The following is a 6,000-nucleotide window of genomic DNA, read 5'->3' on the forward strand; positions in this document are numbered from 1 at the left end:
ACTTTTGTCAAGGTTATCATAGCGTAAGCTTGCAAGAGAGGCATTTCACTGTACTGTACACTTGACATTAAAAACATGACATTAAAAGACTTTAATATAGGGGGGGGGGCTTCCTATGTCCGCCACTGACCACTTTACATTACATTAACAAACACAATTCAGCTCTGAGCATTATTGTTCTGTTACAGAGACAAACAAATGATGTTTAGCAGAAATAATGAGTAGCGGACAAGGAATCAACTCAAGCCGTCTCTGGGACAAAATAGAAATAAATCACAATTGGGGGTTTCTCGAGGGAAGGTTCTTGTTTTCGTGTAAGACAACGAGGAACCAGAACACATAACACATGATCTCCATCCCTATCACCACCGTATCTAGTGTCTATGGTGCATGCTCTTTGGTCGACATTACTTCAAATCAGACACGCTTCAAATCAGACACGCTTCAAATCAGACACGCTTCAAATCAGATAATTCAACTGCAAGTCCACATTACTAGTGAGAATTGCTTCATTCTTCTAGGAGTGTTAAAGTACTAATAAAGTAAATAAATACAGGATGTAAACAGAACACACTAGCAAATATGATGAGGTAGAAAGAGTGTAACACACGAGGTAAAACCCAATGGAACTTTTTCCATCTACAACTTACATGATGCTCTACCGTTGCGTAAACGTGCTATGGTAAGCGTGCGTAAACACATCAAGACAGACTGTTTGCCCAGTAGAGCACTCAAACACTATACACACGTTGAAGTTTGGTCTGGCACAAACACATATATGCATAGAACCATTGAGAAGCACACGCACACGCACACGCACACGCACACATACACACACACACACACACACAATGTCCAGAATGCAGCCCTACCGTGCAGTGGTTCCGTAGTTATGTGGGGGTCTGTGTCAGGGTGGTACTCACCACCGTCCCTCTGAAGAACACGTACAGACACTCCCCCTACACCCCGGTGGACTTTCTTACACCCTCTTCCTCTACTCTCTCTGTGTCCCTCTTCCTCTACTCTCTCCGTGTCCCTCTTCCTCTACTCTCTCCGTGTCCCTCTTCCTCTATTCTCTCTGTGTCCCTCTTCCTCCACTCTCTCTGTGTCCCTCTTCCTCTACTCTCTCTGTGTCCCTCTTCCTCTACTCTCTCTGTGTCCCTCTTCCTCTACTCTCTCTGTGTCCCTCTTCCTCTACTCTCTCTGTGTCCCTCTTCCTCTACTCTCTCTGTGTCCCTCTTCCTCTACTCTCTCTGTGTCCCTCTTCCTCTACTCTCTCTGTGTCCCTCTTCCTCTACTCTCTCTGTGTCCCTCTTCCTCTACTCTCTCTGTGTCCCTCTTCCTCTACTCTCTCTCTGTCCCTCTTCCTCTACTCTCTCTGTGTCCCTCTTCCTCCACTCTCTCTCTCTGTCTCCCTCTTCCTCCACTCTCTCTGTGTCCCTCTTCCTCTACTCTCTCTGTGTCCCTCTTCCTCCACTCTCTCTGTGTCCCTCTTCCTCCACTCTCTCTCTCTCCCTCTTTCTCCACTCTCTCTGTGTCCCTCTTCCTCTACTCTCTGTGTGTCCCTCTTCCTCTACTCTCTCTGTGTCCCTCTTCCTCCACTCTCTCTGTGTCCTCTTTCTCCACTCTCTCTGTGTCCCTCTTCCTCCACTCTCTCTCTCTCTCTCTCTCTCTCCTCTCTGTGTCCCTCTTCCTCCACTCTCTCTCTCTGTGTCCCTCTTCCTCCTCTTCCTCCTCTCCCTCTTCTCCACTCTCTCTCTCTTCCTCCACTCTCTCTCTCTCTCTCTCTCTCTCTGTGTCCCTCTTCCTCCACTCTCTCTCTCTCTCTCTCTGTGTCCCTCTTCCTCCACTCTCTCTCTCTCTCTCTCTGTGTCTCTCTTTCTCCACTCTCTCTGTGTCCCTCTTCCTCCACTCTCTCTCTCTCTCTCTCTCTCTCTCTCTCTCTCTCTCTGTGTCCCTCTTCCTCCACTCTCTCTCTGTGTCCCTCTTCCTCCACTCTCTCTCTCTCTCTCTCTGTGTCTCTCTTCCTCCACTCTCTCTCTCTTTCTCCACTCTCTCTGTGTCCCTCTTCCTCCACTCTCTCTCTCTCTCTCTCTCCCTCTCTGTGTCCCTCTTCCTCCACTCTCTCTCTGTGTCCCTCTTCCTCCACTCTCTCTCTCTCTCTCTCTGTGTCCCTCTTCCTCCACTCTCTCTCTCTCTCTCTCACTCTCTCTCTGTGTCCCTCTTTCTCCACTCTCTCTCTCTCTGTCTCCCTCTTTCTCCTCTCTCTCTCTCTCTCTGTCTCCCTCTGTCTCCCTCTTCCTCCACTCTCTCTCTCTCTGTGTCCCTCTTCCTCCACTCTCTCTCTGTGTGTCCCTCTTCCTCCACTCTCTCTCTCTCTGTGTCCCTCTTCCTCCACTCTCTCTCTCTCTGTGTCCCTCTTCCTCCGCTCTCTCTCTCCGTCTCCCTCTTTCTCCACTCTCTCTCTCTGCCTCCCTCTTTCTCCTTCTCTCTCTTTCCTATACACAATCATATTTTCTTACTGCTTACTTCCATTTTACATCTATGTGGGAATTATTTTATATATATATTTTTTATGACAACCTAGATAAAGTTCCAGACATCTGTTAGCTGCCTGTCATCTCCGGACTGCAATCTACGCTCCTATAATCAGCTGTGGAATATTAAAGACAATGAAGCAGTCAAAGCATCCCCTCGTCCTCATGGCTAGCTGTGACCAAAGCCCGGAGAATCCCCGCAGACATCATTCCCTGACAGACACATTCCCTGACAGACTCATTCACAGACAGACTCATTCGCAGACAGACACATTCGCAGACAGACACATTCCCTGACAGACTCATTCACAGACAGACTCATTCACAGACAGACTCATTCTCAGACAGACTCATTCTCAGACAGACACATTCCCTGACAGACACATTCACAGACAGACACATTCACAGACAGACACATTCACAGACAGACACATTCGCAGACAGACATCATTCACAGACAGATATCATTCACAGACAGACATCATTCACAGACAGACATCATTCACAGACAGACATCATTCACAGACAGATTTCATTCACAGACAGACATCATTCACAGACAGACATCATTCACAGACAGATATCATTCACAGACAGACATCATTCACAGACAGACATCATTCACAGACAGACACATCCACAGACAGACATCATTCACAGACAGACATCATTCACAGACAGACACATTCGCAGACAGACACATTCACAGACAGACACATTCGCAGACAGACACATTCACAGACAGATATCATTCACAGACATTATTCACAGACAGACATCATTCACAGACAGACACATTCACAGACAGATATCATTCACAGACAGACATCATTCACAGACAGATATCATTCACAGACAGACATCATTCGCAGACATCATTCACAGACAGACATCATTCACAGACAGACACATTCACAGACAGACACATTCACAGACAGCCTGACGAAAAAGCTCTAGCAGCTCCACAGAGTCTACAGACTGAAATGTTCAACGGTAATCATTTAGCTGTTTCTCGTCAACTGAATCGTTGTAATGGTTGACCCTGAACATTAAAAGGTAGAGTCCAGAAACCAGAAACAGAAAGCCAGCCTGTGCTGCTAGGGGATAAAACGTCCTGAGAGTGCATGTCGACAAAACTAAGACTGACCCAGAACTGCAGTATGTGTTGGCTTGACCAGAGAATTGGTTTTCAAGACAACATAGGGAGACATCTAAGAGTGACATTATGAGTGGTTTGCGGCTGAAAAGCTTATCAAGATGTATTTGGCAGTGGTGAAGGGTTTCTCTGAAGGAGCTGTCACTCTCAACCGGACCGTATCCTCCTTCACCATTGACCTATTGACCCCCTCTTCCTCCATTTGCGGTGGTTGTCTCATTCCACCTGGGAAAATTATTGTGTGGTTTCCCAAACATCTCCAGGCCAAAAAGAGGAGTTGAGTTGTAGGCTCCGCATTTCCTCTCAAAATAACAAAATATTGCAAACAATAAGTGAATGATGCCATGATGTAATGAGGAGAGTTAGTTAGAAGTGCTGGATGAGCAGCGTTGCACGTTACACAGCAACGCAGAAGAGCAACAGATAAGCAGGCCAAATGCATCTTCAATCTCATTCAGCTCTCCGGACTAAAAATAACAAGCCAATCACCAAGCGGTAGGAAGTAGTCTGCGACAGGAACCCATACACTGAACTATAGATGGAAGGATAGTGTGCTGATCCCCTGGGAAAATCAACAACACCCAACACACCCACACACACACACACACACCAACACACACACGACAATTTAAACAAGCACTCACAAGAAGCATATGAAGAACTACGGTGCTGTTGGCCATGTGATTTACCAGTGCCCACCTCGTGCCCCTCCCGACCAACGCAAACCAAGATCACTCTAAAAGCCAGACCTTTAGGGAGCCATTAGGTAGCAGCAGTCTGAAAGGCCTCTGCTGCATCGGTCTGAAACACAATCAACTGACACGTCTCCACTCCCCAACCCTCAGAGTAATAGGCATGTTTCCCACTTCCTTGGTAAGGTGGGATACATCCAGATGAAGAAATGTTTGGAACATGCCAAGTAGGGTCAACTCCCTCTCCTTGCCTCTTTGTTGGAGATGCTCCCCACTATCTCCCGGTCTGAACTCGGCAGATCAGATAGCGAACCTCACCCTACTGGCTAGGAGATAGCATTGCTACCTATCATTTCATATCTAAAAAGTCTACTTAACGGAATTGATCCATTATGATTCCATTCATGTATGGTTACTGGGGCCTCTTGACCTCCTGTTGACTTGAGGATACGCATCTTAACCTTTGAACTATTCAAAAGTGTGTGGCAGTTTCCTCTGACTAAATTGACTCTCATTAACACCTGAACTGTCCGTGTGCCGCGTGGAAAATGTGTTGCGATCAAGGGGTAAATAGAAAGGCAGACTGAGAGAAAGAAGGAAAGCGAGACAGAGGTAGAGAGAGAGGAAGGTAGGGAGGGCGGTAGAGACAGACAGAGAGAAAGAAGGAAAGCGAGACAGAGGAAGGTAGGGAGGGCGGTAGAGACAGTCAGAGAGAAAGAAGGAAAGCAAGACAGAGGAAGGTAGGGAGGGCGGTAGAGACAGACAGAGAGAAAGAAGGAAAGAGAGACAGAGGTAGAGAGAGAGGAAGGTAGGGAGGGCGGTAGAGACAGACAGAGAGAACGAAGGAAAGCGAGACAGAGGAAGGTAGGGTGGGCGGTAGAGACAGACAGAGAGAAAGAAGGAAAGCGAGACAGAGGAAGGTAGAGAGGGCGGTAGAGACAGACAGAGAGAAAGAAGGAAAGAGAGACAGAGGTAGAGAGAGAGGAAGGTAGGGAGGGCGGTAGAGACAGACAGAGAGAACGAAGGAAAGCGAGACAGAGGAAGGTAGGGAGGGCGGTAGAGACAGACAGAGAGAAAGAAGGAAAGCGAGACAGAGGTAGAGAGAGAGGAAGGTAGGGAGGGCGGTAGAGACAGACAGAGAGAAAGAAGGAAAGCGAGACAGAGGTAGAGAAAGAGGAAGGTAGGGAGGGCGGTAGAGACAGACAGAGAGAACGAAGGAAAGCGAGACAGAGGAAGGTAGGGAGGGCGGTAGAGACAGACAGAGAGAAAGAAGGAAAGCGAGAAAGAGGTAGAGAAAGAGGAAGGTAGGGAGGGCGGTAGAGACAGACAGAGAGAGGGAGATGGATAGAGAGAGTAAGATTAGCCAGAAAACACAAGAGGACCAGGGCAGTGGATACTGTAGGCAGGGAGGGAGCCATGGGATCATTTCATCTCTTCAATTACAATCACTGGCAGCTCCCCTCTATCAGCAAGTTAGGATCCTAATCTCCCCTTCATCTCACTCTCTCCCTGCCCTCCTCTCCCTCTCACTCTCTCCCTGCCTTCCTCCCCCTCTCACTCTCTCCCTGTCCTCCTCCCCATCTCACTCTCTCCCTGCCCTCCTCCTCCTCCCCTC

At 48.0% G+C, this 6,000-nt stretch overlaps 1 pseudogene; it reads right to left on the reverse strand.

Moving 5' to 3' along the window:
• Positions 1–966, reverse strand: part of LOC115137813 (sodium-dependent serotonin transporter-like) — a 40,542-nt pseudogene extending 39,576 nt beyond the window's left edge.
• Between the last annotated feature and the right edge of the window lie 5,034 nt (positions 967–6,000).

This window comes from Oncorhynchus nerka, linkage group LG11, assembly GCF_034236695.1.
Source record: "Oncorhynchus nerka isolate Pitt River linkage group LG11, Oner_Uvic_2.0, whole genome shotgun sequence".
NCBI classification, from domain to species: domain Eukaryota; kingdom Metazoa; phylum Chordata; class Actinopteri; order Salmoniformes; family Salmonidae; genus Oncorhynchus; species Oncorhynchus nerka.